The sequence below is a fragment of the Ahaetulla prasina genome, chromosome 3, assembly GCF_028640845.1.
Source record: "Ahaetulla prasina isolate Xishuangbanna chromosome 3, ASM2864084v1, whole genome shotgun sequence".
In the NCBI taxonomy this organism is placed as follows: domain Eukaryota; kingdom Metazoa; phylum Chordata; class Lepidosauria; order Squamata; family Colubridae; genus Ahaetulla; species Ahaetulla prasina.
In genome coordinates this window covers 176,268,430-176,287,541 of record NC_080541.1, presented here as the reverse complement: position 1 = coordinate 176,287,541, position 19,112 = coordinate 176,268,430, and the positions used below count along the sequence as shown (strand labels likewise).

Genomic DNA, 19,112 nt, shown 5'->3' with positions numbered 1-19,112 from the left:
AATTATGTACTTAATGGTGCTGGGGAAATCGATGACTAGGTCAACTTGGAAACTGGGTCTTGGATGCTGTTCTTTGGTAAAGATGCATCGTAAGAGTTTCACTGTATTTACTTCACTGATATTTATTAAATTATACTGTGGTTGGATCTACGCATCTTACTAAGCCATGCTTTGTTTAGAGAAATACACTGTTTTCAAGAAGCCAAATGATTTGCCCCTACACATAACTTTTTAAAACAACTTTTGATAAAGAGGTTTTCTCATCATAGCACCAAACATATTAAAGTCTACAACAAAATATATTCCATCCACTCTTGTATATTTTTATTTAATGCTGCTCTCTTTATTGTTATTCCGAATGTTAAGAATATAATAAAAGTTAACCCACCCATAATAAGTTACAGTAATAGTAAAACAACACATCACACAATTATATTTCATGATACCTGCTTCCCTGCAGATACAGGTAGTCCTTGCATTGCATTATGACAGCAATTGGCAGAAATTTAATCACTATCATGGCCCAATATTCAGAAACTGTGAAAAAAATTTGTGGAATATCAGCTTCGGGAGACACAAAGCCAAGAATCACATGAGCCTGATCAAACACAGGCACCACCTAAAGAGCTGAAGCAGTCAGATTATGATGATGTAAGGCCTCCCAGCACCTGCACCTGGAGAATAGAGGAGAAAGCAGAGCAAAGAGATTCTATGAGGCTCCTTATCATGCAAGGGAATACCTTCTTTGATTAAAGACTGATGGGTGCAGCCCTGATCCATGATTTTTTGCTGGAATCAACTGTATGATCTCCTGCCCATGCATCAATTTATGTAAATTCTGCTCATGAAATTCTGGCCTTTAGACCTGGTTCTTGGAACTTTGGACTGGATTTTGACTATTCTTCTGCATGCTCCTGTTAAAAGCAAAACTACTTGGGCAAGTTTCTTTTAAGGCTAAGTTTTTGTTTGCATTCCTTGTCTGCTGTTGTCTCTTCAACCTTAAATAAACATCTAATTTACATAGAAATTCTGTGTGTGGGTGCATTGAAACCAGAAGCAGGGCAGAGGTTAAGCAACACAGTCATAAAGCATGAAATCAGCTGACTAAGTCATTTTACCTACAACAGTTCCATCAGTCCCAGTTGTCATTGTCAAAGAAGGTCATTAATCAAGAACTTCATATGATTGCTATTTCTGATTTCCTGCTGCTTCCCCCATGATTTTATGGGAAACTGGATGGAACAACAGAAATTATAATCATGTGTGATATAATTGCAAGCCAGTCCTGTGACAGGCAGGACCCCAACAATCTGTCTTAAGTCTCACTGAGCATCTCCATAACTTTGAACTGTTACTGAAGAAATGGTGGTAGTTTGAAGACTACCTGTATTTGTATGATTCCTAATATAAGCTACATAGTATGCTAAGCCCGGCTTATTTTAATAAGCCAGATCTGGACCTCACAATTGTACTAGTTCACAACTTTTACTTTATGAATCACAATGATTTCAAATAAAAGTCACTCTGTGGCTATTGTAATTTGTGAATCCAGAAATACCTTATTTAAATCATGCCACTGTGTTTCATAAAGCAACAGGTTTCCTTCACAAAATTCTTGATAAACCTCTCATATGCATTGTCCTTTCAGGAATCCGATAGATGTCTACATGAGATTGGAAAAGGATCAGAGAATGCAGAATGTACTAGCAAAGTTCTAGAAATTATTTTTGAATACCAACAAGTATTCTGAGAACTAGTACTTGGGAGATTTGCATGAGCAATACTTTGCAGATTCTTTGCAGAATCTAAAATAGATAGCAGCTTCAAACTTTGGAAATATTATTATTTTCTAAAATTCAAAAATAAAAAATAAAAAAGCATATCCACCCTTCAAGTCAAAAACTAAAAATTTATTTATTGAAACATTGCCTTGTCATTCTACAAATATTTCCACAAGGTATATCTAAAGATAGAACTGGCTCATTTCCGGACATTTATTTATTTATTTTATTTTTATCACTCAGTATATATAAGCATAAGCATGTAATAACTATACAATATATAAGCATATATGTAAGTATGAGTATGTAATAACTATATTAATTAGATATAACGAAAGGAAACAATAGGTCAGGAACGGAAGGCACGCTTGTGCTCTTATGCACGCCTCTTATGCACGCCCCTACTTGCGGTAGGCTCACCAAAGGCTTTCCTCGAGCCTCTGGAAAGGTGAAAGGCTCCGGAGGCTCTCTGGAGGCTCCGGAGACTCTCTGGAGGCCGGAAACAAGCCCATTTCTGGACTTCCGGTACTTCATGTAGACCTGTTTTTACCCACCCAGAGCCTCCGGCAGGCCTTGCACTTACCTGGCATCCAAAACGGGCCACGTGAAGACTCCTGGGAGGGGAGGGGAAGGGTGGGTGGGGTCAGCCAGTCCTTGCAACTACTGGTTTGGCGAACCAGATTAAAATTAACATCCGGTTTGCCCAAACCGGTCCAAACCAGCTGAATCCCACCCCTGGTTAAGTGCTAACTTTTGCTGTGCAACTTTTCCAAGGTTTGTGGCTGGAGATTAATTTATATGTTTTATTTGGTTAATAAGTTTTATTTCCTTTATGCTTATTCATACTTATTAAACTTATTTTATTTTTATGTATTAAATTTATATGTCTCCATTTTCCCAATAAGGCAACACTGCTTTAATTATTATGCCATAATTAAATTCCATACAATGTGGTGATTACTTTGAGAGTAAACCAGGTCTTGCCCTAAATAAGCAGTTAATCTCAGACCTTCTGGATTTGTCCTTTCTAAACTTATTCTGATCTTTCTGTTTAGTAGGTGATTATGCAAAGATTGATAGAAATCACATGTAACAAATTAAGCTAAAATAATGTTATAATTGCCCACTCCATATTTTACTCAGAAAGATATACTCTGTAGCAAAAGTCAAGAAAAGTCATAATCACTTGTATTTCAGACAGCATATTATACCTCAAGAATAACTATATAACTGCACATTGGGATTGCAGCTTTCAGAAGTCCAAGTTAACGTGGCCAAAGGTGAAAATTCTGGAAGTTACAGTCCAAACACAGCTGTAAAGCACCTGATAGGAAAAAAATATATTAATTAGTGAGTGGAATTAAAAACATACCTTTGATATCTCTTAAACAAAAACATTGAGGCAAACAGTATTAAGTAGTATTAATATTATTGCTATAATTATTATGAACTACAGAAAAGTAATCACATGAAGAGTCCAAGGTTCACAGCCAGGATACACTGCAGATTAATCCCTAGCACTCCTATCACATTCAAGTAGAAGGATAAGATAGCAGTTCATTAGAAAAGTCTAGAGAATTGCTCCCAGCAGATAAACAATATTGAACTAAGCAGTTAATCAGACCTGATTATAAAATAATTTCCTGTATTCCATTGTATCTAATGGATAAACGAAATATATTTTCCAATAATTTGTTTTATGAGCAACAAATTTATTAATGCTACCAGAACTGGGCTGCAAAAATGCAGGAAACTGTCTTTACTCCCATGTTTTTACTTGAACAAGAAAGAAATAGTGAAAAGGTTTTCAGTCTCAATAAATCCTCTCTACTTACTGTTTTGATGGTCCTTCCTTCACTATACTACTCTACCCTATATTATGAAATAGCAGCTCTAGCAGGGAGGGAAACAAATGTAAAGAGAAGATAGTCTACTTGTCTTCACCTTCATTTGAAAATTGAAAATTGAACCTCCAGGATTCTTGTCCACCCATACAGAAATTATGAGTGGCAATGATAATTTGGGAATTTGGGTATTGAAACATTTGTAAGAAAGCAACCAACCTCAGAGAGCACCAAACGTCCCTCAATACAGAAATTGTTTCATTTCTGTGTATCTACTATATTGAATGTCTACTTTTGTTGTTTTTTGGGACACAATTTTTTCAGGGCACCCTCATTACAAAATTCTGATTTCTTCCAGCAGAGGGCATGGAGTAGACACACTACTTTAATGTTTACTGATCTCCGAAAGACTGTCCAATTTCTTTAAAACTCAGTTTCATATGAGTTAAACTTGATCAAAACTGATTGGCTCTAAAAACTGCTCTCTTTTCCTACCAATGTTCAGTCTGGGGACATATGTAGTGTAGTCATCATTGCATTTATTTATTTATCTATTGCATTTGCATTCTTCTAAATAGAAACAACAACTTGTTGCTTTTGTTAATAGTCTTTTAAAACAATTTTATTTTCCACAACCCCATATTCAAATTTAATTTCACTGATTTATATAGATTTTGCTTCCAAGTAGATATGCTTAATAAGAAGGCTTAAATTTTAGAGCTTAATTTATTTGATGTAAGCTACCATATAGATATATATGTATACAGACTTTTGTTTGTGGCTAGACAATAAACAATTTCAATATAAAAATTAAACCTAATTTATTGTTAAGAGCTGGATTCTAGATTCTAGAATGACTTACCGTTTGTGTTAGATCAGCCTGCTTTTGCCTGTATTTTCAAATCTTTGCCAAATCTATAAAACTGCATATCTGTTTTGACCTAGCAGGAAAGTTACTTTAATTTATCATACAGTTACTCTCCTAAGAAGTCTTGATTGCTTCAGCATGAGTTGATATGGCAATATTGTGATATTTTAAGGCAGAGTTCCCCAATCTTTCCGGCTTTGTGACTGGTGGATGGGAGAGGGGATGGTGCCGGGTGAGCAGGGCACTTGTGCATGAAGCTCCATTTGTACGAACAGTGGTCACACGCACCCGCCACTCATGCAAATGGAAAATGCATGTCCATGTTTGGCTGCTGCTCATGCAAACAGGGATGTGCATGCACACCTTTACATTCGCCCACCACTTCCACAGCCTGGTTCTGAAGGGCTCAAGGCTTGGTAGAGGGTTGCAGACTGTGCTATTCCTCTCTCTCTTTCTCTCTCTCTCTCTCTCTCTCTCACACACACACACACACAAACACACACACACACAGAACTGTGGTTTAGTGGATTTATTAATATTCCCCTGCAACTCCCTTCATGAAAAACCCATAACTGTCCCAGTTAAATCCAGCCACAAGCAGACCAATGCTAGTCCACAGAGCAATGGCCAATGACTCCACAAGGCACTTGCAAATTTCCTAATCAAAATAAACCCACAGATAAAGTTAACTCCATAACACAAGAGGGTTAAGTGTTATCCATAACACAAAGCAAGAAAAGTCCAAAGTTCACAAGGCATGATTCAAATCAAGGCAGGGTGTCAATCCAAAGCACGGCAAGAATTGCAATGACCAGAAAACACACAGCTAGGAAATGAACACATTGTTCCTAGCATCGTTTTCCATCTGTATTAAATAGCCAGCTTTTGGTGCATCCCACCAAGAAGTACGAAGTTTTCTCCTCTTTCCTTTTCTGCTCCTGCCTTTTCTCTGCCCTACATGTTCTTGGATCAGGTGCAGAAGGCAGTTCCTCTTCCTCATCACGACCCGCTGCAGCTGCATGCTTTTCTCACCTGCAGCCTCAGGTTGTCCTACTGCAGCTGTGCTTCAACCAAATACCTCTCAAGTGACTGCTTGGAACCATTGACCAATTCTCCTTCAGACATGCTTGGAACTGATTCATCTTCCTCTGAAATGACATCTGGAGAGGTACCTGGGGAAGCGGCCAGGGGAGTCATCACATGGCCCGCAGATGGGGACCCCTGTTTTAAGGCATTCATCACTATGCTCACTTCTCCTAAAGGAAAACAAAGCAAATAACGCCACCTCAACACTCCCTTTGGTCCATGCGTGTATTTCTATTCTTTCTTTTCAGAAAGAGCAGACCTTACATTTTAGAGGAAAACTAAGCTTGGGTTACATACCCAATTATAATATAGTGGTGGAGGCAATGCCTAATGCATTGGATAAATGCAAACAAAATTTATTTTGGCTTCTAAATAATATTCTTGCCTTTTGATATCTTTTAGTTTCTGAAATACTTGGCCTGTTGACTAATTTCTGAATTTTATGATTAATTTTCATTATTAGATGATCCTGTTGTTAGCCATTCACTTACAGAGTTCCTGAGCTAACTGCTTAATGTATGTATTTCTGGGCATAAACAAAAACATGTCAGGTATGTATAGTTGACAATATTTGTTCTATGTGCAATCTGCCTTATACTAAAAAAAAATCAGGCATATGTTAGTTGTAAAAAAGATGAAGTACAAATTCCTTACAATGTAATAGTGTTCCTATGAACAAAGTAAATTACAAATCACTGGTTTGTCTTCAGAACCACTTGCAAAGACATGCAGGAATAGCACCAATCTCAAATCAGCAACCATTTTTTTTGTATTAACTATGGATATAGATTGGAGAAGTCCTATGCAACAGCAACAACACAACATTGGTTTCTTTTCAGGTTTAGGCCTTTCTTCAGAAGATAAGTTCTTAAAAAGATCCTTCTATGTGTAGGCTACCAGATGTCTGGCAAAAGGAGGACATGTCTTTTTTTGTTCTCATGCCGTCTGTCCAGCAGACATAGCCTTAAAATCAAATATTGTCTAGCTTTTTGAGTGTCTTGGTTTTTTTTAAACTGTTTTCCTAATAGCAGAAATTAAAACTTCCATTTTATTGTAACCTTATAAATTGTCTACTTTCCCCCGCCCCCAGTCCACCAATAAGCTTGACAACCTAGATTTACATTATTTAAATTGTTTCATGATTCCAACAATGGGCTTCAATCCAGCCCCTTCAAATTCATGATCATTGTAGTCTATAGAGCACATGATTCATCATATGTTTCTATGATGAAATTTGAAAGGTACATTGATTCTGTATTTACCCATTAGCATATGCTCTTGAAAACAAAGATTTGTTGGAAAAATATTGCAAGTAGAAAACCTGCCTTTCTGATGCAGGAAAAAGCAATTTCATACACATGTAAGGCAATGGTGGGCTTTACTTACCTTTAGTACTGGTTTGCATGCACAGAGGATATTTGATGACTTCTGGGTGGGTGGGCAGAGCCTCCCACTGCCTTTACTACCAGTTCTCCCGAAATAGTGCGAACCAGGAGCAACCCACCACTGATGTAAGGCCCAAGTACATTATTAATAGGTTTAATAGGTTTTTTTTTGCTGTAAATAGCATACCCTCTTTTTCCCCATTAGTCCTCCTTTCCAATTGTCCAGACCCTATCCATATGAAGAATTTGAGCTTCTCTGTTTTTACTACATACACATGTACAGTACACACTGTTTTCTTGTCAAGAATACTGAAGAAGTTTGCCATTCCCTTTTTCTGGGAAGTTTATTTTTACTTTTCAGCAACAGCCCTGTGATTTCCTAGCCGTTTCTCACCTAAGTATTATCCAAGTTCAACCCTGATTAGCCTTTTCAAGATTAGTGAATGCAGCTAGGTTTGTCATATGGTACTTCACCCATGGTCTGGCTTTTCTTTTCTTTTCTTTTCTTTTCTTTTCTTTTCTTTTCTTTTCTTTTCTTTTCTTTTCTTTTCTTTTCTTTTCTTTATATACTGCCAATTCCAGAAGATTCTGGGTCCTTAACAATCAGAAACATCATAGAACAACCTCCCCTAATAAATAAACTCACTCATAAATTAAATCAAATAAAGTATAAAAATTATTCAAACATTTCAAAAACCTACACTGATGAAATTCAAGTCTTCTGTTGTAGTGTGCCCTCCTCTTGAGTTTGGTGGAATAACCAAGTTTTAACCATTCTCCCAAAACACAGAAAAGAAGGAGCAAGCTGGATCTCTGTGGAGAAGAAATTCAAGAGTATGGGAGCTGTGATTGAAAATGTCAATTTAAGTGGTCCCATCAGATAGCATTCTTCTATAGATAGAAACTGAAGGGAACTGACCTTATTTGACCTAATGAGATCAATGACTCCAACTCAGAGATGGTGGAGCTAACAGACAATCCTACCTTCTTCCTTAGAACTCACAGCCTCTTTCTGACTTAAAACAAATCTTTCTCCAGAGATGTTCTAAGCATTTCCTCTGCTGCTTTACCTCCCTGACCCCTGCTGTAAGCCAAGGATTTGTAGTTAAGATGCAAAATAGGAGAGACTATTCTGGTGCAATCCATTCAAGTACCATAGCGGCTCCTTTATTCCACTGGGCAACCAGGGTCTCAACCATCCTGCCTACCAGATCCCTGGGAAAGTCTCCAAATCTAAATAAATTATGAAAGAAACATTAAGGAGTTTTCATCATCATCATTATCATCATCAATCAATCATCATCCTAGCATTCTTCCCACTGTGCACAGTCTGCTTTTTGGGTCAACAAGCACCATCTTGCATGATCAGATGAAGCATTCTGGTCCAACTGGGCATTTTTCATGTCCACATTTTTTTGTATCTTGCCATTTTTGTTTTGACCTTGCACACAGATGCTTGCCATCTATATTAAAGTGGAATGTGATGTAGACACCAGTGTGGGGTGCTGTTCGTAGAATATGGCCATACTACTGTTGGCGTTTCTCCCGCATTTTCTCTGATATTGGTACAGTGCCCATTTGCTTCCAAACTGCGTCATTGCTGACATGGTCAAGGAGAGAAATGCCTAACAACCAATGAATCATGCACATCTCTGTGATGTGTAAAGTGCACTCAATGCATGTTGTGACTGGCTAACATTCAGCATCATAGAGAGCTTCTGGGCACACCATTGTTTTATACACCTTCAATTTTAGATGGATTAGCATGTATCAATCACAGAGCACACCAGTGATTTCCCTTCACCATAATCATGCTTTGTTCACTCTTGCGCACACTTCATCTTTGATGCTGTCATCACTTGGTAGATGGGATCCTAGATAAGAATAGGAGTTTGTCCTTTACTAGATCTTCACTGAACCATTAAGAACCATTAAGGAGTGACTTGCAAAAAAGATTATACAACCCAGAGAGTAAAACAGTTCATATATTCACAGCAAGATTCTGTTACTATACCCTACAACAATAAAGCAGCATTTCTGGACCCTCTAAAATGTTTGTTTTTTGACCTGGCTATCTCAAAGATTGTCATCAATTGTGAAAATTGTGCAGATGCTGAAGTTAAATTCACAGGACCAACAGAGCACTTTTTGGAACAGCCTCAGAATTCCTACAATCAGAACTGAGTCCTAAAACTTGGAACAAATTTTTAAATTCAGGTTGTTTATGCATTCTAAGAGAGTTTCTAGATCAGATGACAGGCTCAAACCTAAGCATCACATTGTGACTGGAGATGGTGACTGGCGTTAAGATATTTGCTATATGGAAAAGATTCTACAAGTCACATTACATCAGGACATTCTAAACTAAAATATTTTAAAATGTAGAAATTTTTACCTGACAATTACCAGCCAAATCAACAACCTTGGTAACTGCTTTTCTCCCACACATTGAGAGGACAACTATTTCAATTGCCATAAGGGTTAGGCTGCTTGCGTGCCACTCTAACCCTCTTCCTGACTAAGTTGAAATATATAACGCAAAAGTGTCAAGTTTATTTATTTATTTATTTATTTATTTATTTATTTATTTAATTTATTTATTCGTATTTCTATACCGCCCTATCTCTCTAAGGACTCAGGGCGGTGTACAGCCATATAAAAACACACAAATGTACAGAATAAAAACATTCAACTAAAAAACTTATTATAAAGGCCAAATATTTAAAATAAGATATAAATAATAAAACCCAATTTAAAACCCAAGCTAAAATTTAATCATTTAAAAATTTAAAACCCTAGTCCAGTCCTGCGCAAATGAATAGATGTGTCTTAAGCTCGCGGCGGAAGGTCCGAAGGTCAGGAAGTTGACGAAGTCCTGGGGGAAGCTCGTTCCAGAGGGTGGGAGCCCCCACAGAAAAGGCCCTTCCCCTGGGTGTCGCCAGTCGGCACTGCCTAGCCGACGGCACCCTGAGGAGTCCCTCTCTGTGAGAGCGCACGGGTCGGGGGGAGGCATTCGGTGGCAGCAGACGATCCCGTAAGTAACCCGGCCCTATGCCATGGAGCGCTTTGAAGATCATTACCAAAACCTTGAAGCGCACCCGGAAAACCACAGGCAGCCAGTGCAGTCTGCGCAGGAGAGGTGTTACATGGGAGCCACGAGGGGCTCCCTCTATCACCCGCGCAGCTGCATTCTGAACTACCTGGAGTCTCCGGGTGCTCCTCAAGGAGAGCCCCATGTAGAGAGCATTGCAGTAGTCCAGGCGAGATGTCACGAGAGCATGAGTGACCGTGCACAAGGCATCCCGGTCTAGAAAGGGGCGCAACTGGCGCACCAGGCGAACCTGGTGGAAGGCTCTCCTGGAGACGGCCGTCAAATGGTCTTCAAAAGACAGCCGTCCATCCAGGAGAACGCCCAGATTGCGCACCCTCTCCATTGGGGCCAATGACTCGCCCCCAACAGTCAGTTGCAGCTGCAGCTGACTGTACCGGGATGCCGGCATCCACAGCTACTCCGTCTTGGAGGGATTGAGCTTGAGCCTGTTTCTCCCCATGCAGTTGATACTACAAGTAGGATCTGGAGGAAAGGAAAAGGAAACGTGACAGCTGCAAAGGTACTTGGGAAATCAGCCAGGATGGCAGTTCCAAATTTAACCTATGTTGCTTTGGTAGCACTAAGTCACCAGGTAAATAATGTCTTGTTAGGTAGTGTCAAACTAGCTTGAGAAGGTCAGGTCAATGTGCCAAACAGTTCAGTTAACTTTTTTTTGGCATTGGATCATATTGGACTTCTTACAAGTCAAGAGTAAAGCTAAAATAGAACATAGTGGAGCTGACGCAGGTTTATACCATTGTCAGTGGCTATATTGGCTGGGCTGGGGGGATGAAATACCAAAGATATTGCTAATGTAGAGGTAAGGCAGGACTATATTCTGTTGACCAAAGGACTATGGAACCTGAGGTTGGCCTTGCCCAGACAACAGAATGTCTAACTTAATAAAGAATAGCAAAATTGCCGCAAGGGTTGACATCTTTATTCTACATTTCTATCTTTTTTTTAAGTAGAAATTTAACATGGGTAGTACTTTATTGGGAAAGTAAAACCTCTCAAATCTCAATACTGTACATATTTCTCAGAAATCTTGGGGATGAAACAGGAGGAAGGAGCAGCCTAAAAAGAAAAAGATCTTTGGTTTCAAAAGTCTCTTTTTCAATTCCATCAGTGGCTGATTCAACAGACAATTTTAAGCTATTTTGCTTGTCTTTAAAAACAGTGACTTTTAGAAAGGAGGAATATGTAATAAAAATGTATTTAGATAAAAATGCCCTTGCCATAAATACTAAAATTGTACACATTTTAAATAAGAAAAGATGCATGTATTTATCAATGTATAACTATAGTTTCATAAATGTAAGAATCCACCCATTCAAGAAACTGCAGATTAAGAAAGATTTGGCTAAAAAAATGTGTTATCCAGATGCTGTCCGATCTATTAAAAAAACCATTGGCTGATTTGAATATGAGTCAGCACATAGTCCAGAAACAACACTTATGTCATTGTCACATTGAAATGGTAGATCCCCAGGAGGCTTTTTACACATCTTTTTACTCATGTAAAAAGGAGCAGGGCTTTGATCACCTGGTCAGAACTGCCTTTTTGTTGTTGTTGATCTGCTACCATAAGTGAATTCCTCTGATAATAGCCATGCTGTCTGGCAATAGTTGAAGTTCTGATACAATATCTCCAGATGGCAAGACTTTTATGGAAGGGTTGCTATATATTGACTTCTTTATAATTTTTAAAATGTAAGTGCTGGTCTTTTTAGGTTAACGCAACAATAGGTAAGTTGGGCTTCTTAATCTTCCTCTTTATCATTTAAGTGACACAATCACCCACTAATTGCATCACATTATATTTATAGAACTTTCTAATAAAGATTTGGTTCAAAACTGATGGTTAAAACTTAGCTTTATTGGCTGCAGGTCTCAGTATACTTTGAAAATGAGGCCCACTGAAAAAGTAAACATAGGATTTATTTGCAAAGAGCAAGTTTTAATTCTTGCTTTTGGTAAGGGTTTTACTATGTGCTTTGTATAATCTCTCTCCCTCATTTTCTCTCTCCCTCTCTCAGATCATCAAATGAGACACTTTAAATACTCTTTTGGATTTGCACTACAAAGGTGAAAAGCAGCTCAGGTCACTTGAAGACTCTTCATTTCAAGGTCCTGGGAACTTCTGGACATGTGTACTCATGAATATTTGATCTATATGCTCAGAAGATACTTCTACCAGGATAGCTATTCACCATATGTACGCTTAGACCTTGGTGTTTGCGTAGTTGCAGCTGTTTGCAACTTTATGGTAATTTGCACAGTCCTAATATACTTATTTTCTCAAACTAAAAGTTGTTGGTTATGTTTCAGTATCAGGTTTACCTATATTTACTTATGATTCTCTCAATTAATCAAATATTTCGTGTTTACTCAGAATACCTGATCATAGAAACCAGATTTGTATGTCATGGTACATTGTGGTGGGCTAATATGTAGTTCAGTGTTTAATTGTTACTTGTTTTAAAATTAAGCAACCCTGTGAAGTTAAAAACAAAGTTACGACTGCAGACATCTCTTGCTTTCTAACAGTGCTACAATTTCTAATTGATAGAAAGTATTTGAATTCAAATACCTCTCAAAAATTAGTTTATGATTCTAAGTTGCTTTTTGAGCACCATTCTATCTTCTCAGACTTCGAGAAAATTAATCTGGTATCTGGATATAGTGTCTCTGTATGTAATGTGTGAGCGTGTGCTGAGGATAGGTCCATATGTGTATATATATATATAATTTTTATTGAATATCAGCATCAGTTAGTCTGATCTCAAACTTTTACTCCTGGAGTTCTTATGCAAATAATGTTGATTTTCTATATAAGAAAGAAACCTTGAATATTCATAAATTGATGTTTCCTTGGAAATAGATTCTATTTAAATCAGTATCTGTCAGGCGCAAACAACCAGATCTACACATGAAGCGATCAATTACCTGTTTTATTGCTCAAGCCTATGTACAAGTATTTTCTTATACCTGGGTTAAGGCTAGATAAGGGTCAACAGCATTCAAGGGTGTGTGTGCCTCAGACTTTGATTCTTATGCCCATGTAGGGATTCCACACTAATTACCCATTTGACTCTTCTCCCAGCTCAGCCAGTCTCTCTCCTACATCTTTCCTACATCTCTGTTCTTGAATTCCTGATTGTTGGGTTGGAAGGAATCTAAAGGTCATTTGGTTCAATTTTTCTATATGGGATGAACTTCATTTTCCACAGTGGTTGAAGATACTAGCAATTGAAATCCTATTTATCTGGAAGGCATCAGGTTGAAGAAAGCTATTTAGCCCATTTAGTTTGGAAATGCCATCTGGAATACATGAAAAATGACCCGGTTTAATAGTAAATATAAATTGTTGCTAATTCTGTAAGATCAGTGTACAAACAATTCTGTTAACATTATTATCTATCAGTGTTTTCTCAAATGACATTGCAGCTGTGAATTTGCTAGGGAATAAATGTAATTGTAGTCAGTGGATCTTATTTCAAAGTCCAAGTCCATGTCCATGTCATCATGATGATCTCTTTTATAGCTTAAATGTTGTTCCACACTACACTTACTGGAATATTTGGGTATTGTGTTAATAAAAACAGTTAAGAAATAACATGTATGTTAAAGCCAACCTAGAGGCGTATTTGCACTTCATGAGATTTAAGCAACAATTTAAATTTAAATAACTTAAATTCTGAATGGGAAAAGAATTGTTAACAGGAGATGGGCTCAGTAGATAATTTTCAACCATGCATGGTTTGCCTGCATTAACAATACTTTATCGTTACAGGTCAATTTACGTATCACATGGGAAAATGTTCTTATTACCAAAGCTGTTAATGGCAGGGAAAGCAGATGAGAATCAATTTTAAATTGAAGGACAGTTTAAAGGAAGGACAGTGCTCACTTAGCTATTTCCTGCCAAAAGAGCCTTAATTCTAGAATAGAATAGAATTACATCGAATTTAAAAAGTGTGGGAAACAGGTGGACCTTAGGCAGAGACCCGTTCCTTTCACCCTGCTTCTAGTCAAACTTTTATCCATCGGCCTGTGTCGGGGAGGGCAACCCACCCCTGAGCAGCTGTGCTTTCCAGCTGAGGACTCCATTTCCCAAGCTTCCTCCCTGCCCTAATGTATTCCGTTCTCAGGCCGGCTCTGTATCTCTCTCTCTCTCTTTGTGTGTGTGTGTGTGTGTGTGTGTGTGAGTGTGTGAGCGAGCGAGCGCGCGCGTGTGTGTGAGCAGCTAGGAATCCCTGAGAGAGTGGAGGCTCATTCACTGATTAGAGGCTGCTTCGAGCGGTAGCGCTGCGCCTTCCCTGGCTCTCAGCAGCCGTGTCAGGCTCTTGCTCACTCCCATGCTGGCCGAAAGCGCTTACACACACGCGCCGGGCTTAGAGCGTCCAGCTTTCCTCCCCCACGCACCTCTCAGAATACTGCCTTCCCCAGCCTGAAATCAAAGGGGGACGCCGCCTTCTGAGAAATTTGCACGGTAAGTATCTTGCAATTTGCGGGGAGGGGAGGGGAGGGGGTTGCTGATAGAAAGTCCAGGAGCTGTGGCATTCGTCGGGAGGGGGGTGGGTGGGTTTCCATAGGTGCTGGTAGCTAACTTTTCAGCGGTCGATCGCCGGAGTTTCGATTCAATCCTCTATCCTGGTACTTTAGAGAATTCTGCAATTCAAGGCAGTCATGTTTGGAAGAGTCAAAACTTTGCAAGTCAAGTTTGTCTCTTTATTTCCCTCCGCGCCCCGTTCTCCAGAACAAAGTTTTAAGGCAAGCCATCGCTTATCAGATCTTGGGGTGGAAATGTTGGAAGGGGTGTGTGTGTATGTGTATTGTGTGTGTATGTGGGGAGTGGAATCTTAATGAGTATGCATTTAAAAATCAAATCAGTGGGGTGCTCCCTCCCCTCGGAAGGCTAGCCCTGATCCCAGAACTCTCCTCCTTCCTGTCCTGCTCTTTATTTTCCCGGGGAGGAGGTGGGTAATAGTACACACAGGAGGGGGTGGGATCAGGTGCCGGAGTTGAATTCTTGCAAAATGCAAGAAAACAGCGCGTTCCCAATTAGCGCCAACATTTAATTTTTTTTTAAAGGGAAGCGGCAATCCTTGTTCACTACCACATGGAGGTATTTCCCGACTTTCGCAAGTCTCAAGGTCTCCTGATGTAACAAAGCAATTTCCCCAAACAAAACCAAGCGGGAGAGGGGCACCTTATGGGAAGAACGAATTAATAATGATAAATAATTTTAAATAAAACCTAATGTTTTAAACCCTGGGGTTTGGGGTTTTTGCATTTATCTAACCCTCGCTAACAATCGGCTCCGTCTTCCCAAACGCTTTCAGTTTTCCCGTAGGACGGGCGCGCATTTGAACTTTGATCATTGGCAATTAACCAATAGCAATTAAGGACTTGTCCCTATTTTGGTACAAGTTCTTTTTCGTTGCGATAATTGTGGCGGACGTCACATACTTAAAATTTGGATGAAAGGTTGAAGTTTCGAAAACAACTTCCTTTCTTTCAAAAAATTTCACACGCCCGTATTTCTCCAAGAGACAAAAGTCTTGGTCGCTTTGCCAGTTTGCAAGTTATTCCTGGAAGAAACAGCAAAAGGCGGTGTTGTGGCATAGGGTGAGAGCGTGGCTACAGCGAGCAAATCGCAAACCCGTTTGGAAACCGTGGAAGGAGGAAATAGGGAAAATGGAAAACGAACAGTTCGGATTCCTGGAGTAAAACTTCATGCGCCTTTAAGCGCAGAAGCTAAAAATCCTCGAGGTTTTAGTGCACTACAGCCGCCGTCGCAAGAAAGAGGCAGGAAAGTCAGCACAGAGGTTGCGAGGAAGGGGAAATAATTCCTCACTTGTAGATCGAAATGCATAAAAACCATCTGCTTGAGCACAATGAAATCATTAGGCAGTGACCAATTCAGGAGTTGCGTTGAATGCTTTCGCCTTCCAGACAGGAAATGTGCAGAGAAGGGATTGTTGCAATAAATTCAAACAACTCGAGTCATCCGCACGTTTGATGAGCTTTGGTAGTTTTAAAAAGAAAATAAACCCTGAACCGAATATAGAAATCGGGACAGAGGGAAGATATCCTCCCCCGCACTTGTTTCCTGGAAGGGGCAAACATTTCGTTTTCTTTGCAATGCGCTGAACTGGTTTTGTCCTTAAGTTTTATAGGCGCAAAGCAGTTGGGATTTCTGGTTATTAAAAAGAAAAACCAAAAACCAACGGCCGGGCAAGGCAGGGTGAATTTATGGAGAGGAATTTCTTTTGATTTCCTGTATCTTCCCAGCTATACTTCTGGGACATTTCTCTTTTTCTTTTTTGTTGTATATAGTGAAACGGGAAGATCGGAAGCTTACTTTTTAATTCTCTTGTTTAAAACTATATAAATCAGTTGCATTCTTTTGTGCTCAGGCTAATAACTGGGAAAAGACACCTGTTTTAATTTGCACTGGAAAAAGTAAGGTAAAAGTGGGATTTCTTTTCCCCTGCTGAAATTTGAATCACGGTTTTTTGTATTGTTGTTTCTGTTGATAACTAGGGATTTGGAAAGATAGGCAAAAGCCAAATATATATATATTTTCTTGATCAGGAAAGCAGTTTGGAGTACTTCCCCCCCCCCTTATGCTCCGAGAAAACTTAGGAATTTTCTGTATCTACTCTGGAGCGGGGTGGAGAAAGATCCCAACTGTTGACAGGTCATAGCAGCAGCGAATCATTACTTTTTTCATTCATATCTTTTTTGTAAACTTTGATTTTTTTTGGAAAGGATTTTTGTAAAGTTGACAAACAATGGGTGTATTATATAGCCTTGGGAATAAAAATCTATGTACATTTATATTGCTTTTTCCTCTGCAAAGGCTGGTGCCTCAATTTTCTCTCAAGGTTTTCTTTTCTCTTTTTCCTGAAATAACAAGTTTTCTGCAGGAAAAGAGCCTCCCCTGAAAAATTGGAGCGAATCAAAGCAGCTGCTTTTCTGTTACATATGGGGACCCGATTTTCTATTTCATTTTTAAAAATAGTTATTCATATCTTTGAAAGTGGTGGCCTGAGTTTCAAACCACAGAGATTATTATTCTTATTCTATTCTGTCTTCTCCAGCCCCCCCCCCTTTTTTTTCTAATTGTTTGCATTCTTTTTGTACTTATCTTTAGAACTCTTAGTCTCCCAAATATTAGTTAATGGCAAGATATGCCAACCTGTAAAATCCCTTAATTTAAGACTGGAATTTTGTCTGTGTACTATCAGGTCCCATATTTGTTGAGAATTTATTAGGAGGAAATCCAGTTTAGTTTAATGGATAACACATATGAGCACTTTAATTCCCCAACAGCTGGAATGATTGCTTTGTAAAGATTAGGATTTTTAAACCACAAATGTATTCTCAAATTCTTATTTCTAAAACTACATGATTAAGAAGCACTAAGAGACCCAACCTGTAGTATCTAAAGGTACCCTCCAATATCTTTTTGAGGCTTGTGCTTTTTATGAAAAATAAAGTTAGGCTTACATTTTTTTCTTCCGTTGGCAATAAGCAGAAAAAAAATCATAGATCTGTATTGTGTCATTTTAATTCCAAACATTTAAAAATAGCCAAAAATTATAAAAATCTAACCAATATCATCAACATAGAATACCTCTTTTAATTAAGAATTTAAAAACAATATGTTACATAAAAACTGTTGTTTGTCTTTTCTAAATATATTTTTAGGCTACCACCTGTAATTTAAGACTACCTTTTAAAAAACTCATTTGTATACAGTAAACTGATAGTTTACTGCATATAAATGATTAGAAGGCTGCATCATGAATAGTTTTGCTTCCTTTTGACAATTTCTTAGCTAATTAAGCATAATTCTATGTTGATTAATAAATTTAAAAATGCAAGTTGCGTCTGACATACTAGATTTCATTCAAGGTTTAGATGTTTATGATAGTGTTTCTATTTTCAGATTTATTCAGTTTGTGCTTTTAAAAGATGCAGATGGTGGGTGCCCTTATGTTCAAATATTTTTATCCATCAACTGAAAATCCTGTAAATGTAGGAAATCAGAATATGGGCTTCGGAGAATTGGTCTAACGGAGATAACCAATGGACAGTTATATGTAGCTTCATAGATTTATCTCCACCTCCTTGGCCACCTCCACTCCTTGTTTAGTTAATTTAACAAAGACTTTTTGCAATCTGTTTGGAGTTTGTCTGATGCCATGGAAAAGTATCTGTTGATTTATTTGGTTGCTTTTCGATTTCTGTCGCTAGACTGTCTTTTCTCTTCCTTTCAGCGAGGATGTCAGCTGTTATTACTTCCTATTGATCCCTTTGCAAAGTGAGAAGTGAACTAAAATTAATGTCAATTCCACTGCTCGGATCAATAGCTGGAGTTATTTTAATCTGGATTTGCACAGGGTGCTAAATTAAAAAAAATCAGCATAGAGGCAAAAAGTAACAGTTACTTACTTTGGCTGTATCCACGCACTTCTGGTCACCAAAATATTTTTTCAGGCTGATTATCCTGCAATCCATATTTTTTTAATTAAGCAGGCCAGTTAGTTTTCTTATGTTGGGTTCCATATTTAAAAACCAATGACATTTTGACTTTGGGAGTGCATTAACTATATAGATTTTCATAATGACTAGTCTTGCCGCAGCTTCGTCCATACATGCTTTAATGATGGCAGTGATTGGGAATAATAGCATAGGATGAAGTGATGACAGAAGGTATGTAATAGACAAGGGGGAAATGAAAAGTATGCAGGAGTTTTTAAAAATAAAATTCATTCTGAACTATTATTAAAACATGTTGATTTATTGTCAAATGAAAAAGATAGCTGGAACGATTCACACTATTCTGTTAGGAGTGTTAAGTATGACTTCCATTAAATACATTTAATATAAGCAGGAATAGGGGCATTGGTGATATCACCCTCTTTCATTCCCTTGGAGATTGAGGTTACCATATGCCAGTTCAGATAATTCAGAAAGAAAGATAATTCTTTCCCTAGGTAAATTATGTATACATTTTTGCTTTAAAATTAATCAAAGAAA

General features: G+C 38.3%; 1 protein-coding gene across 1 annotated transcript in view; it reads left to right on the top strand.

Moving 5' to 3' along the window:
• Positions 1-14,409: 14,409 nt before the first annotated feature.
• Positions 14,410-19,112, top strand: part of LOC131195263 (E3 ubiquitin-protein ligase Rnf220) — a 307,990-nt gene continuing 303,287 nt past the window's right edge. Inside the window, exon 1 of the mRNA XM_058177039.1 lies at positions 14,410-14,550. The gene's annotated coding sequence lies outside the window, so the exon portion shown is untranslated. The remainder of the gene's footprint in view (positions 14,551-19,112) is intronic.